Source organism: Propithecus coquereli, unplaced genomic scaffold, assembly GCF_000956105.1.
Source record: "Propithecus coquereli isolate 6110/MARCELLA unplaced genomic scaffold, Pcoq_1.0 Scaffold150, whole genome shotgun sequence".
NCBI classification, from domain to species: domain Eukaryota; kingdom Metazoa; phylum Chordata; class Mammalia; order Primates; family Indriidae; genus Propithecus; species Propithecus coquereli.
Window position 1 is genome coordinate 3571403 of NW_012139414.1, and position 16426 is coordinate 3587828.

The window sequence follows — 16426 nt, forward strand, 5'->3', positions numbered from 1 at the left end:
AGGGCCTCATGGGAGGACAGCATGTGCACTGATCTAGGTGTTCTTTTACAAAAACCATTGTCAGAGTGACCTTGGTCTCTTCAACTTTAATGACTCCCTGATCAAATGCCAGCAGGTTAGGAACTCATGACAATGACCTCACTCCAGGCCACCCCATGCTGCCAAAGTGGTCAGGAGGCTCCAGATTCCTAGGGATTCAGCCTTTAGGTATCTCCTTTCTGGAATTACTACTGCCGGGTTCCCCTGTGCAACTCAGCATGCTGTCCCCTCCCTCCCTGAAGGTCTCTGCACATTGTCAAAACACCAGCTGGTCCCACTTCACTCGGCTACTAAGTCCAGGACAGGAAAGAGCTAAGGAGTTATGGACGTGGCTTTGAGGGTTTTTTCATCATCTAAGCGTTCAATATTTAGAGCAATATTGATTCAATTTATCTAGTGTTGTAATGTTCCATTGGTTGCTAGGCAACAGAGTTCTTTCTTCTCTTTATTCTGGGTGGCTCATGGGAGTTTGACTATCAAAGAGATTACTTTGTGTATGTGAAGCTAAATGGACCATAGGTGCCATACATAAGTGGAGGAATACTGTTTTACTGGGCAGTGTTAAAACCAGGTTTCCTATCACATCTCAGTAATTGCAATTCAACCTCCAGAACAACAGGGCCATTCATACTCACTTTCCCCTACAAGATACCCACTGAGAACAATTTAACAAAAAGTTGTGCTGATGCATAAAACCCTGCGTTGTGTGCTTACTATTCCACCCTCATAAAGTTCAAAGCTGCGCTGAGGCAAGGATGGATTTACTCCTCCCTGTTCCCATCCCCTCCAAACTCCACGTTAATAACCAGAAATAGCAACGTTGCACTTAAATCCCAGTATGGCACCATCTTTCTCCATTTTCCTCATGCCGCCTTCTCCTCTACTCACCCCAAAATTGCTCCATTTTCCTCATGCCACCTTCTCCCCTACTCACCCCAAAATTGCCTTCCCTTTTTTGAGCCTCTTTTGTAAATCCTTTCCATGGATGTTCACTGTGACTTTAAAATCCCAAGTCCGAAGCAGCAGGCAAATGAGGCACTGTCAGCTTGGGCTATATGGTTCAGTGACTTGGCATTGATGACGTTTATTTTGGAACCTGCATGATGCCCTGACCTATTTTAGGATCTCTGCTGCTCCCTCCCCCTTTTTTCCAATTAGAAGTGAAGGCAAAAGGGAACGTGGAGAGTTTGGGGGCACTGGGCAGGGAGGGAAGAGCCTGGAGTTCAATTTTCTAGAAGTTCCATGTGAAGCTGCCCAAGTCGGCCGTGACATTTTAACCACTGTCATAGAGGCCACTGTAAGCCCTCCTGGAAAGGCTCAGGGCTGTGGCAACAAAATGGGAAGAAGCTCCAGAGGCAGTTCTCTGCCCAGTTTCCTGGGTGAGGCCGCAGGAAACACACAAACTGGAGGCCACATTTGCTATTGTTCAGCATTTGCCTCTGTGCAAAGACCTGTTCAGGAGAGAAACGATTTCGTTCTTCCAAAGAGAAAAGCTGTCTTGAGGAGGGAACGGCCGGGGGAGAAGGAGGGAGAAGCAAGTGCAGGCAAGTGGCCAACTGCGCACATTTACAGAGAACAGGAATGTAAAACAGATGTTGTACAGGAATATGAACCGTTGCCCTGGGAGCACCATCATCAGCCTCTGGAGAATAGGGTTTCTCAGAGCCAGGCAAATAGCACAGTCAGTCACTGAACGCTGCAGAGTCATGATAACCAGCCCTAAGGAACAGCCCCCCTGGGCCGCCCGGCGCTCCGTCTCCACATCTTTCTCATGGCTGTGCAGTAGCCAGAGTTCCTCTGAATACACGTTATTCTCTCTAACTAGGGATGAGCGTCCTCACCCATTCCAGAGCTTCTTACCTTGCACACGCAGCAAGACCTGGAGCTCCAAGAGGGAGATGGATGGTGAGCCCCTCCCTAGTGTCTCCAGTAGAATCGGTTCCAGGAGAATGAGAGTTCTAAGGAAGCTAAAGGACCAAGGCTACTATTTGGAGAAACTAACAAAGGACTTGTAGCACTCATGGAGCAAATGGTGACATCAAGGTCCATGGTACAGTACCCACAGCAGCGGCTGCTGGGGGAGACTCAAGAAAAATTCAGTGGCTGTTGAGAAGATTCTACCTGGGACCTTCCAAGGGAAAGGAAAGAAAGGCATTTAAAAGGTGTGGGGTCCCAGTATTGTGTGAGGAAGAAGACCAGAGGTATAACTGTCTTCTCCCACGGCACTGTGGCCTAGGAATAAGCCCATTCGAGTAGAGAGAGTATGACTCTATTGAAGGATCCCAAAGACACAAAGAGCCAAGGCGAGTCATAAGCAAAGAAATAAAATTAAGAAACAAGGGTCTACCTGGTGGTAAGCCACTAAAATTGAACATAATGGTAAGTCCAGCTGGTGAATTGCTCCTGGAAAACTGAGCCCACGTGGTCTTGTAATAGATTATTTAAATCAGCAGTTTCTATGAGCTGTGAGACATGTTGGCAAAATCAGAAACAGTCCTTTCTCCAGGCATTCTTCCTTGCCCTTTCTGAATCTTCTGTTAGAATTTCACATGGCAGGTAGGCATTGCAATATTTTGGGCCCCAAAATATTTTTCAGGAAAGCAAGCTGAAAGTATCAACCTGTCAGACATTGTCTTAAGTTATTAGCCTGCCTGGTGGATGCCTTGCAGAGGCTGGCTGGAAATTTGGACAGGCATTTTTTTTTTCTTCCTTCCCTATCTATTTCCTTTCTTTACCCAGAGTATTTTCCTAGGACTATGATTCACATATTTATAATTAGAGCAGAAAAAGGGGAAAGGAGGTGATTCATGTCTTTACCCATTCCCAGCACGGTTGAACCTCTGGAATCTAAATTAACAATGTTATATTAAATATATTGAGAGCCTGCAGGGAAACAGAAGAAAGAGAAGAAAAAAAAAAGAAAGAAAAGGAAAAGGAGGAGGAATTGAAGAAGATGGAGTTCACTGCAAATTATATTTCCAGTTCTCAGACCCAGAAGGACATTGAAACTGAAATTGCTTGCTCTTGTAGAATTCTGACATTCTGAAAGAACTTCTTTTTATAAGTGGAATCAGGTTTAACAGAGGAACGTTGTGCCTTAAAATTAATTAGAATAAATTAATTCCCTAATGAAATATACCATTAAGCATGAAAAAAATCGAAAGGGTAAAAAGTATTAATATGCCGATTAAGAGGAGTCATCATAAGGATGTAAGTTTATAGACACTAACTAACGCTGTGTCTATATACACAGATGGCTTTGAAAGACATCAACTCTTCCAACCGTTGGATCACAACCAACCAGTTAGTAATTGCTTGGTTGCTTGACTGAATTCAGCTGGTTTGTTTTGAAAATAACCCACACTCTGCCTAACATCATCACTTTTTGAACCAGTTTTCTGGGTGCTATCTTCACGTGTCTGCCTGAACCCCAGCTGTTGATGGATGACAACTGGAAATTGGCTGAAGAAGAGAGTTAACAGAAAGTCCAGGAGTCAGGAGAGAATCAAATGGGGGATGCTGGCCGAAAGCCAACTCCAATTTAAGAACGCTACCAAACTGAGACAGTGGACCTGCCAGAGAGAAAACCAGGCGATTCTAGAAAATTCCATCCTAAAACACGTCAAGGGAGAATAGTTTTCTCTAGGCACCAGTGCTCAGAGGGCAACCCTGGAAAACAGGAAGAAAGAACCAACTAGGCAATCTGGTCTCTCCATATGGCATTTGGCAAAGTGAGACCATTAGTCAGTGATCTGTCGGCACTCTCCTCCACATGAAATGTCATTGCCAGTTTTATAATCCAGAAGTCTTCAGGAACGGCACTCTTGATGTACTGCTCAACTGACCTTTAGTTGGTTCCAGCAGAAGAACAGAGAACTCCACAGAGAGCCAGCTGCTTATTCTAAACAGCTGGGATGAAGTTGGGATGACATAAATATAGACATCCATTTCTAGCACCTCACAATAGTGACACGGTTCCAGAGAAAGGCAGGGGGACTGATTCCTTTCTAATGAGTCACAGAAGCTTTTGATAAGAACCCCAGGAGTCCCAGACCTCCAGAATATCACTTGTCACATGAGCACATGAGCTCACGAATGCACTGGATGAGATGGATGGGTGGTGCCAAGTCCTAAATCTCCTCTGGGGTTTCCCTTGACAGGCTGCTCTTATGATTTAAGGCACCATCAGTGGCCCTGGTTTGACTCATCACTTGGTGATTCATCTTTTCCAATAAGCTATGGTTCCTGTTTTGTAACGCTCTTCCATTCTCCGCCTTTGATGAGAGAGAGAAACAGTGATAAAAGCCAGGCTTTGGAACAGAATCCTAGCTTTTTCCTTCCAGAATTAGCCCTCCATAAGAAGCAGCAGCAGACAGGTTATGGGATCAGTTTAAAGCACGACTGTACATATGGGACAAAACAGTGCCCATTTACATCAGATATGTCACTTGTCCTATTTCACATACTGGTATAAGTACCAGGAGCAGCCATGGCAACATACGAACGAGTGAGTGGATTTTTTCATCTGAACATTATGACTATTTAAAGGTAAAAACACATTTGAGTTTTTAAAGGACAACTATATTTTGACCCTTTAAGTATATAGATTTATTAATATGGTAAATCTTACCTTTCTGTCTTATAAGTTATTCCTACCATTTTGAATTTTGTTATGTATTGCCTGTTTTGGCTATTTTAAGTCCCTACACTTCTTGTTTTTACCATATTTATACACAATAGTTGTACTTTTAGTATACACAAGCAATGTACATGCATTATAGTGAACTTAGAAAAATAAAATTTCAGGCTAATATAAAGAAAACAATGTCTATTATACTACTACTATGTACTAGAAACAGTCATGGTTTATAACTTGTTGGATTTTACATATTTACATATAATACACATAGTAGATAAAAATATAAAAATTAGGGTCAGCTAATCTAAAGGTAACATAGTAACATTTTACCTTTCTCTATAAATGACCTTCACCCTAGTCAGCCCTAATGAGTCTATAATGTCCGTTGAGCTGGAGGGAGTTTATTATAGAAAGAAAGTATAAAGGAAACTAAAGTAAAATTCAGCTTCTGGAATTCAAAAGTAGCTGTCTTAAGAAGGTTTGTCTAAATCTCTTAATATCCCCCACCCTAATACACCCCAAACCAACTGTTTTTTTATCATCTAGATTGTAGATTTTTTTGTAAAAGAAGTACAGACAGAAAGAGGAAAGGGGAGATCCTGCCCTCTAATGTAGATGTGCCAATTTTCCCCTGGGAGGGGCAGCTATATATATGAATGAATGAATGAAGGTAACTTAAGAGGCAGGGATAGGGATGAATGAAGGTAACACAGAGAGCAAAGGAGACCCCAGACCCCACTTCTCATCTAGGACTCTGCCCCTGAGACTTCCCAGGCACCATCTTGGGGTGCAGACACATCAATTTGGGTGCAGAGCATCAGTCAGATAGGGAGGCACTCTGAGGTTTTGCTCTCCTGAGCTGTCCTGGGTTCCTGGACGGCAAGGATGCAGAGTGGAGAGCCAGATGGGCTGCCCAGGGCTGTGGCAGAGCAAGATGGGCCTTCTGCAGGGTGGGGACGGGCCCCCAGGCCAGCAGGCTGGATAAAGGGTAAGGCAGATGCCTGGGGATCAGTTTTTATAAAAAGGGTGTCAGAGCACTGACTTTTTGAGTTCATAATATTGATTCAGCTCAAGGTCAATTAGACAATGTCTATAAAAACTATTTTTTCCCACAATGAGCAAATAGTTGATAAATTTCCTAAATCCTTAAATTTCCTAGAATATTTTGCTTATACCTTCAAACATGAATAAAATTTAATGAAGTTTAAAATCTATGAATCTAAACAGTTTTATATGTAAAACCCAGTAGGCATTATTCCCTCATGTTTTGGCATTTAGTGTTAAAGAGCAGAAGTCAGAAGCCAACCTGATATTTTGTTCTCTTGTGCTGGAACTGATTATTTTTCTGCCCAAATATTTGCATAATTTTGAATGATTTGTTTTAATTCTTATAATTTTTTTTAATTGCAAGGATATGAGAGAGAGAGAGAGGGAGAGTGTGTGTGTGTGTGTGTGTGTGTGTGTGTGTGTGTGTGTGTGTGTTTTGCCTGTAACGTAACAAGGCATTTCGATCTTTAAATTAAGATTTTTTTCTCAGATTCCTGTAGATTCCTTCAACATATTTTCAGTTTCTAAGTCTTCTTCCATTCATTCTGTTCAGAAATCTCTATCGTTCTTAAGTTTTATCTTTGTTTCATGTCCTCCATATCTGCCTAATTTTTCTGGCTTTTGTTGATTAGTTCTCTTACCCTGAACTTTGAGTGAGCTTCTGAAGAAGCTTCTACATCATCGTGAAATATAATCTTGGTACCATATATCCATTTCCTTATTCCCTCCATTAATTCCTTTCTTCCTTCTGTCTCAGCTTGTTAAATCTGAACCTCATCCCGTTAGACTCTTCACCTCTTCTGTTTCTTTCTTATGGTTTTGCTTCTTTTCCATCAAGGCCATGTCTTCTTGCAACTACTGTGGTCACGAGTTTTCTAGAAGGTTCTTTTTGTTCTTACAGTAAATATTTCCAGAACTCTATTTCTCCACTGACTACACTGAGAGATGTTCCCCTTTCCTTATTCTGCAGTACTTTTTCCACCTAGCCTATGGTCACTTTTCTTTAATGTTCTCATCCTGAAAATGGGAGAGCATATCTATATTTGAGATTTCTCAGTAGATTCAATGTGAACTTCTTGGGCTTCATTCACAAGCCCCATAAATGCCAGGATATCCCTTTCTTTGATTTAAACCCAGGTCAACACTGGTTAACATAGCTCCCAGTTCATTTTTTTAGGATTTTATATGCATTCATCTAATTCTAACTTTTTTTTTTCTCCCATCCCCACAGCTTGGTCCTTTGATACTGAGAAATAATGAAATATAGGTTTATTGGTTAGGACTTGGACACAGTAAAAATTGGACCCAAAAGCTTATAATCGCTCAAATACAGTAGACATATTTCTAGCTCCTATAAGAGCTAGAAAGTTCAAGAGCTCCTAAATAACAGGCAGCTCTCCTTCATGTGGTTATTCAGGGACATGGGATCCCTGAATCTCCTTCCAGAAATGGAGGAAAGGGAAGAAAACAAGGAAAAGGCACAGTCTCTTCCTGAAAATCTCGGCCTAGAACAAGCACAAATCACCTCCACTCACATTTTTCTGGATATAACTAATTCAGACCATATCTAGCTATAAGGCAAGCTGGGAAATGCAGTCTAGGTGTTAGAGAAGAAGAGAAGGACACCGATTTGGGTGGACAAGTCTGCCACAACATTGGAAACTAGAATCACCAGTACATCCTGCTTTACAGACTTTTCCTGCCTTCTCCTTTTGTAAACATTGCTTTTCTTGGTTGTACAAAATACAACTTCCAGTCTTCGTCTACTATGTCCCCTCTGGCTCCTTCTCTTCTTGGCTAATTTGAGTTAGATAGCCCACTCATCCCAGCCTCAGCCCTTGGGATGCAAACTCTATAACCAGGCCAGGCAGCCTCAGATCATGCTAGAAATTAACCAGAGAAAATGACATGGAGGGGAGGAGTAGCCAACCTAACCAATTCCTTTTCTTTACTTACTTGAGAAGACTCTTAGATTTTCTCTGGAAATAGAGACAAAACAAAGCAAGTCAATGTATCTCTAGCTCAACAGTTCTCAAAGTGTGATCGTTGGCCAGAAGCACTGGAGTCACCTGGGTACTTGTTAGAAATGCAAGTTCCCAGGCTGCACTCCAGACCTGCTGAATCATACACTCTAGAAGTAAGACTGAACAGTCTATGTTTCAACAAGCCCCCCAGGTGATTCTGTTATACACTGAAGTTTTAGAACCACTGCTCTAAATAAAACATGCCTATGACCTGGGCCATAGCAAGACACCCTATGTTAACCAGCAGTACTTTATTCCAGTCGTAAGCCAAACATAGAGGAATGTCTAAAATTCTAATCTTGGAAGACTAAAAGTATAGAATGATGATAGGAAAACTCAAAGCCCTATTGTGACTTATTGGGAAAACTTAAAGCCTTTGTTGAATGAGAAGATTTCATCACTCACAAATTGTTGCTGTGTGTTTTCCTTGAGGCTAATTATCTAATTCCCTATGCTAAATCAAAATGACCATGGGCAATAAGCACAGAGACATAAAATATCCGATGTGAAAGGAACTCAGCATCCATCAAGACCACCTATCCATTTTAAAAACTGGAAAACTGAGGTCCAGGAAAAGTAAGTGGATCTTCCAGAGTCCCACCTCTGGTTGGAGGGAGAGCCAGAACTAGAACCCAAGACTCCTGAGTCCTGGTCCAGAGCTCTTTCTACTAACACCATCTCAAGGGATCATGTGTGAAGCCTTCTGCAACTCCTAACGTGCAAAGTGGTTGCTTTATTTTAATATTGAATTGGATTCAGATAATTTGAATTCCAAATCTTAAAGAGTCAAAGTTAAATGTGTGTGCAAATTTGTTCTCTAAGCCCTGTCCAAATGCAAATAAAAAGTGAATGAAGAGTATTGCCTTGGAATTATAGAACAGTTTGGAACATTGATGTAGATATTAAGAAATGTAATGAAAAAGCATCAGGCAGCAGTCTGTTATCTCCCCTTTACGTTTTCCTCTAAAATGCCCTGTGGTATCATAGAAATTCGGGAGAAATTTCCACTAACCATAAGGCCAATAGGACCTTAATAGAGAACAGTGATCTGTGGGTTCCATGTACCTACTTTCACAATGACAGAAATCCAGGCGTCATTAAAAAAAGTGGGAAGCATTTAGCTCCTCTCTTGGTCTGTCCCAAGAAACATTAGCAGAAGCAACAAGAGGTAAACTGGACAGCGCAGATGGTAGACAAAACATTTTCCTGACACTTCCCCCTCCTTCAGCGTCCCCACAGCATTCAACAACTCTTCGGAGAACGCGACTCCCTCTTTTCACATTTACGTGTCTATATTATTGGTTCTGTTTTTCCAGAGAACTCTGACTAATACAACCAATGTCAGATGCTAAAGTGGTTTTGAAATATGTCTGCAAATTCTTTGATATTCCTCCCCTAGAGAGGCAGTATCTATGCCCCCTTCCCTTGAGCTGATGGAACACATTGAAAGCAACACTGCATGACTTCCGAGGCTAAGTCACTAACGTGATACAGCTTCCACCTTGCTCTCTGAGACATTCATTTGTAGAGCTCCAAACCACCCAGAGGACCCTGACTGAGGAAGCTCAGGCCATGTGGAGGTGCTTTAGTTGACTGCCCCAGCTGAGAGCCAGCATCGACAGCCACACTTAAGCAAAGATGTCTCTGTATGACTTTAGCCTCCAGATGACAAATCACCCCCAGCTGCTGAGTCTTTCTAGCTGAGACCCTGACACCATGGATCCAAGACAAGCTACCCCTGCCTACTTCCTGACCTACAGAAGTCATGAGAGTAATAAAATGGTTGTTTTATGCCACCAAGTTTTGGAGTGGCCCATTGTGCAGCAATAATAACCAGAGCAGATGTGTACACTTCTCAGCATCAACCCCATCTCATTTCTTCAATAGCTATCCATTTCACTGAATTCTTACTAGTTGGATTTGAGCCTTGAGGGTTATTTGGGCAGGAGTTATTGGCTCTAATCTCTTTCTCCATAAATCTAGGACAAGCTGCAAGCTCCCTGAAGGCAGGAATGATTTGTCATTTTGACAATTATAGCTCAACACTGGCCACAGTGCCTGGAGCACATGAGTAGGCTATTTCAGTTATCTATCATATTCTTGAAGCCACCCCAAAACTTAGCAGCTTAACACAGAGGTCAGCAAATTGTGGTCCACAGGCAACTCCAGCGGCGAGCTCTTTTGTAAATAAAGTTTTATGGGAACACAGCCATATGCAGTCATTTGCATATTGTCTGTAGTTGCTCTCGCTCTACAACAGCAGAGGTGAGTATTTGCAACAGAGACCGCAATGCCTTCTTACAAAGCCTAAAATATTTGCTCGTTGGCGCTTTGCAGAAAATGTTTGCAGAGCCCTACCTTAACACAACAATAACTTATTATTTCACCCACTTCTGTGGTTGTCTGGGCTCAGCTGAGCAGGTTTTTCCCCTCTTCATGGTCACTCACAAGGCTGCATTCATCTGAGAGCTTGGCTAGGGCTAGGACATCCAGGATGGTCTCACTCACATGTTTGGGGCCTTGGTGCTGTTGGCTGAGGCATCTCAATTATCCTTCATGCAGCCTCTTCTCTCTCTCTCTCTCTCTCTCTCTCTCTCTCTCTCTCTCTCTCTCTCTCTAGCTTCTCATCATTCATTAGCCTGTCTCAAGTTTCCTTATTAAAACTTCCAAGAGAGAGCAAAATCAGAAGCTACTAAGCCTCTCCAGATCTAAGCCCAGGACCTACACAGCATGACTTCCACTGCATCCTACTGGCCAGAGCAAGTCACAAATTAGCCAAGACTGGAGGAGAGGGGACTGTCCACTCCTGGCTAGAAGGAGCAGCAGGGGCACATGGAGAGGGCAGGAACTGTTGGTGGCCACCTTTGGAGGCCACCTACCACATAAAGCACATAGTCGATATTTGCTTGATGAATGCAGGAAAGCTCACAAGGCATAAAAGTGGAAAGAAAAGTGAGCAAGTAAAAGGCAGTGCCTTGAAGGACATGTGCTACTTATCACACAGGGAGGCAAGGTCTCCTGGAGCTGTCAGCACTGGGAGAGGCCCAGCGGGGCTAAAGAACAGCACAGTTTCCAGCTGAGTGTGGAAAGAAAGTGAGATAAACCAGAGATGCAATCAGTGGAGCCATTTGGAGTTGGAAGGAGTTGCAGAGATGAGGTAGAGGGGAGATTAGACACTGGATCCATATAGCAGAAGACACCAACTCATCTCAGAAAAAGTACAAAAATCAGACTTGATAGGTTAATGCCAGACAAGAGCTAGCAGAAATTGATGGGGAGGAAAATCAATAAACTTATGTGAGTGTCTGCAACATCCAGATTGCATTGGAGGCCTCCAGTTGTACTGGCCATGTGTCAGACCACATAACTGACCTCAGTGGATATGACTCCTCGGGCCATGAGCTCGGTTATGACAGCATCTGACCCAGAGTATTTAGTTAATTGGGCTTGGAAGTACTTATTAAAATCCAAGAAAGGAACATGGTAGTGCTCAACAACAACAAAGCGTTACATTTCAATGGTACAGGTAGGTCACAATTAGCCAAACCAGCAACTCAGTCAGTGAAATGATCGGAAGATGAAAACGAGTCCTGTCCATTATTTCGCTTAATCCTATGAAGAAGCAAAAATTTACACATTTCATGGAAGAGGAAACTGAAGCTTAAAGATACTAAAGAATTCTCCCACATTCCTGCCGCTAACATATGAAGGAGGTAGGAATTGAACTCAATTTCACCTGAGTCTATAACATGTCATGTTGCTTCCCTGGGAAATACAGACATTTCCATAAAGGAAAAAACTAAAAATGTGAAGCTTCATTTGTCCAGAAAAGTTTATCCCAAATTATGTCCTGTGCAAGACCATTACCTTGAAAATAATGATCTCGAGGTAAGTGTGAGACCTGATGCCTTGTAGAGGCCCCTTCTGAAAATCACATAAGCATTCACATATTTAAATAAAAATATGCCTGAAATCCAAATCTCTTTTTCATGTATTGCCCACTATATCCTGAAGAACTAGCGTTCTAAGGAACATCCTTTGGGAAAATGACATCTAGGAAGATGAAACAGTGAGAGAGCACTAACTTTCTAATCTTATTAAACACACAACCATTGAGGACACATTTCTGGCAATCACTAGAACCTGGAGGTATCCAATGAGGGTTGAAGCAGTTTTGAGACAAATAAGTCAAGATCTTGTTCTTCACAATCTAAAGTAAGCTTATAAACCTTGCTGCTATGCTAAATTAAAATATTTTAAAAGCCATACATGTAAAATAGTAGGACCCTTTGGCCTCCAAAAATGGCTGTAGGTGTCAAATTAGAGGCATAATGTTGCGTTGGGTGCACCACTGCTCTGGCATTCTGCGGAGACTCGAAGCAGTTTTGATCTAACTGTCTTGGCCTGTCACAGCTGGCTGTGGGTTAATTTCTCCTGTTTCTAATCTCGAAGGATACCTGGAAAGTCAGCCTCTGTCTATCTTGCCATGTTTACATCATCGCAGTAGCTCAGAACTGAAGTGGCAGTTACTTTTCCAACGCTGGTGAGAATGTAAAATGATGCAGCCACTATGGAAAACAGTATGGCAGCTCCTCAAAAAATTAGAAATAAAATTACCACATGATCTATCAATTCCACTTCTGGGTATATACTCAAAAGAATTGAAAGCAAGGTCTTGAAGAAATATTTATACACCCAGGTTCACAGCAGCATTATTCACAATAGCTAAGACATGGAAGCAAACTAAGTGTCCACTGATGAATGAATGGATAATCAGAATGTTCTATGTTATATATATAAAATACACGCACATATAGTGTGTGCATATATATATACACACAGGTTGTATGTATATACACACAATATATATATACATAATATATGTAATACTGTATGTATGTGTATATTATATATACACACACAAATACACAGCATATATACATAAACAGTGGAATATTATTCATCCTTAAAAAGGATGGAAATTTCTGCCACATGCTACAATATGGATGAATCTTGAAGACATTATCCTACTTGAAATAAGCCAGTCACAAAAAGATAAAAACTGTATGACACCACTTACACGAGGTACCCAGAATAGTCGAATTTAGAAAGACAGAAAATAGAAGGGTGGTTGCCAGGGGCTGGGGGAGAAAAATGAGGAGTTATTGTTTCATGGATGTGGAGTTTCATTTGGGGATGATGAGAAAAGTGTTGGAGATGGATGTTGGTGATGGTTGCACAATGCCAAAGTACTTAATGCCAATGAACCGTACACTTAAAAACGTTAAAATGGTAAATTCTGTGTTTTGTATATTCCACCACAATTTCTCAGAAAAGAACTGAGATGGCAGGTAGGTGTGTTATTTTGCCTCCTAACAATGACGCTGAACATAGACCCTTCCACCGTGGCCCCCTCTCCTCGGCACTTCTGGGTGGATTCACAGGAGGGCAGGACACCCCGCCCCGGAACTGCTCCTCCCCCAGAGGGAGGTGGGGCAAGTCCTCCTCCGGCAACTGCACCTGCAGCTGGTTAATAACCTGTCACCCAATCCTTCCTTCACACTAGTGAATAAGGATCTCACAAGTCTAACTTACCACGGGCCCTGTGGTCCTCGTCCTGCAGGAGGAGTGGGTGGCAGGTTTCAGGCTTAACAAAAGAACCAGTTTAAACTACAACAAAGAATTGCTTCAAGTCTAATGAAAATCAGGTATTAAACGAAACAAGAAGCTCTGTCTCTCCTTTCTATTTCCTTTTTTCCCAGGGAGGGTGAGGCGGGCACTCGTGAGACCTGGCTCTGGAGGGGAGCCCAGGATGGGTCCTCCAGCAAATGCTGTATTCTCTTCCTCCAGGAGGATCACTGGTCCTCACAACCCCATAGGCCCATAGGCCCCATATGGTTTGTAGTAATCCTGCTGATCTTCCCAAGTCCTGCTTGTTTGTCATCTCCTCACAAATTCCTCCTCCTCAGACTAGACTGGGAAAAAAGAATATTTCTGAAGCAGTGAAGAGTCAAGGGTAATAGTAATCAAAGGAACAATAAACTGCCATTTTACCTCTATGGAATATAAAAGACGGAAGGAAGGAAGGAAGGAAGGAAGGAAGGAAGGAAGGAAGGAAAGAAATTTTAAGAAAATTGTGTCGAAACAAGTACACTCAAGCATTTACTGATAGCATATTATTGGTACAACTACTCTTGAGAACATGGCATTGTGCATCGAGAGTAATACAAATAAATACACCTTTTAACCCAGTAATTCCACTTAAGGGATCTGTTCTAAAGAAATAATTTAAGGCTGGGACATGGTAGCTCACACCCGTAATCCCAGCACTTTGGGAGGCTGAGGCAGGATGACTGCTTGAGGTCAGGAGTTCAATACCAGCCCGGACAACAGAGCAAAACCCCATCTCTACAAAAATTAGAAAAATTAGCCAGTATGGTGGTATGTGCCTGTAGTCTCAGCTACAAGGAAGCCTGAGGCAGGAGGATCATTTGGGCCCAGGACTTTGAGGCTGCAGTGAGCTATAATCGTGCCACTGCACTTCAGCCTGGGTAACAGAGCAAGACCCTGTCGAAAGAAAGAAAGAAAGAAAGAAAGAAAGAAAGAAAGAAAGAAAGAAAGAAAGAAAGAAAGGAAGGAAGGAAGGAAGGAAGAAGGAAGGAAAGAAAGAATTTAAGAGATCCAAAAAACTACATTCTACATTTATTAGAATAAAGATCTCAGAACTATTTCCAATATTGGGAAATCGCTGACAATCTAAATATCCAGTTAACATGGGAATAGCTAAGCAAGCTATAAGAAATGAGCTTGATGATATATAGCCATTAAAAATAATGATGAAGACCATATCATGTTATGAAAATGTTCTAGCAAAGCATTAATTGAGAAACACAGCCTATACATTTATTGTATACTCTGATTATAAGTATATAAAATATGTGCATAGAAATCAATTAGAACAGAATTTAAAACTGAAAATTGTTGCCATAGTAGGGTGGTGGAATTATCAGTGACTTTTTTCCTTTTTAAAAATATTTTGTTTAACTTTTAAATTAAACATTAATTATCAGAATGATTTAAGAGCCAGGAAGGGTGCCAGAATTTATTATCATTTTCCATCATAAAATCCAGTTTTCAAAGGTGTATAACACAGGGCTTTCTGCATGCATGGGTCATACATAGAGGAAGAGGAAGAGGGAAAGAGAGAGAGAGAGAGAGAGCATGATAGACCAAGCAAATTCATGCCTTAAAGAATTGATTAATTGATATTTCAAATGCCCTGCCTGAGACTGAGCTAGGAAATGCAAGGAATCACAAAAATGTAGCACCAGGGGAAAAAGTTTGACTGCTCTTCGATAAGGTTACCATATAACCCAGCAATTCCGCTCCTAGGTATATTCCCAAAAGAACTGAAAACGTGATCAAACAAAAACTTGTATATCCATATTCACAGCAGCACCGTTCACCATAGTCAAAAGCAATCCAAATGTCCATTAACTGATGAAAGGATGAACAAAATGCAGTATATCCTCACAATGGAATACTATTCAGCCATAAAAAGGAAAAAAATTCTGATACATGGAACAACATGGATGCACCTTAAAGACATTACGCCAAATCAAAGAAGCCAGGCATAAACAGCCACATATTGTATGATTCCACTTATATGAAAAATAAACAATAGGCAAATCCATAGATTAGGTGGAAAGCAAGTTAGTGGTTACCAGGTGCCAAGAGAAGAGAAGAATGGTGTGTGACTGCTGAATAAGCATGAAATCTCCTTTAGGAGTGATGAAAATGATTGGAACTAGACAGTGGTGATAGCTGCACAACACTGTGAATGTACTAAATATCATTGCACGTACACTTCTAAATGGTTAAAATGGTGAAATTTATGTTGTGCATATTTTAAAAAGTGCAACACTACATCTGTGCCCTCAAGTTCATGGTCTCATAGCCAGGAAGTAGGCACCCAGGCTAAAAGATATGAGTGTAGCTATTGTTTCATCAACAATATCCAGAATAGCGCTTGGGACTGAAAAGATGGGACAGAGGCAAGAAAGATGGGCAGGGAGAGGGAAGTGGTTACGGGAGCCTGGCACGTGTTTATTGAATTGAATATCTTATATAAAATGTACCTTAAAGCCACATACTCCCGAATAGTTTCAAGGTTATGTTCACATCTCCTGCGTAAAGAATGCTCTCTTTAAAATCATAACACACTGCAGCCACCCGCAGCTCCTGGAAGTGCTGGCCACTTGATTTGAATAGATAAGTTGCTTTTCCCCAGAGGCGTGCAGGACAATGTATAAAATGCAATTGTCAATACTGGTCCCTGAAAAGTATAAAGGAGACTTCCTGCAGGGGCATTTATGCTTTTAGACCGTATATGCTGAAGTAGAAAGGGTACAGGTTTAATAAAATAACAGATGAAATCACTTGGCAGAGAGCCTGGTTTATAGCAGGTTTTGAGTAACTATACACTGAACCTTCACTAAGACGAAAATCAAGAAAGCAAGCTTCCAGTTTCAGGTAGGCTGAGGTGCATGGCTTTAAGCAAATCACTCAACCACTCCCTGACTCAGTTTTATCCAACCATGACTAGAGGCTGCTCTTTGAGATGACCTTTAATATTCCATTTAGCTCCATAAATATCATAGTATATTGGTTAAAAACA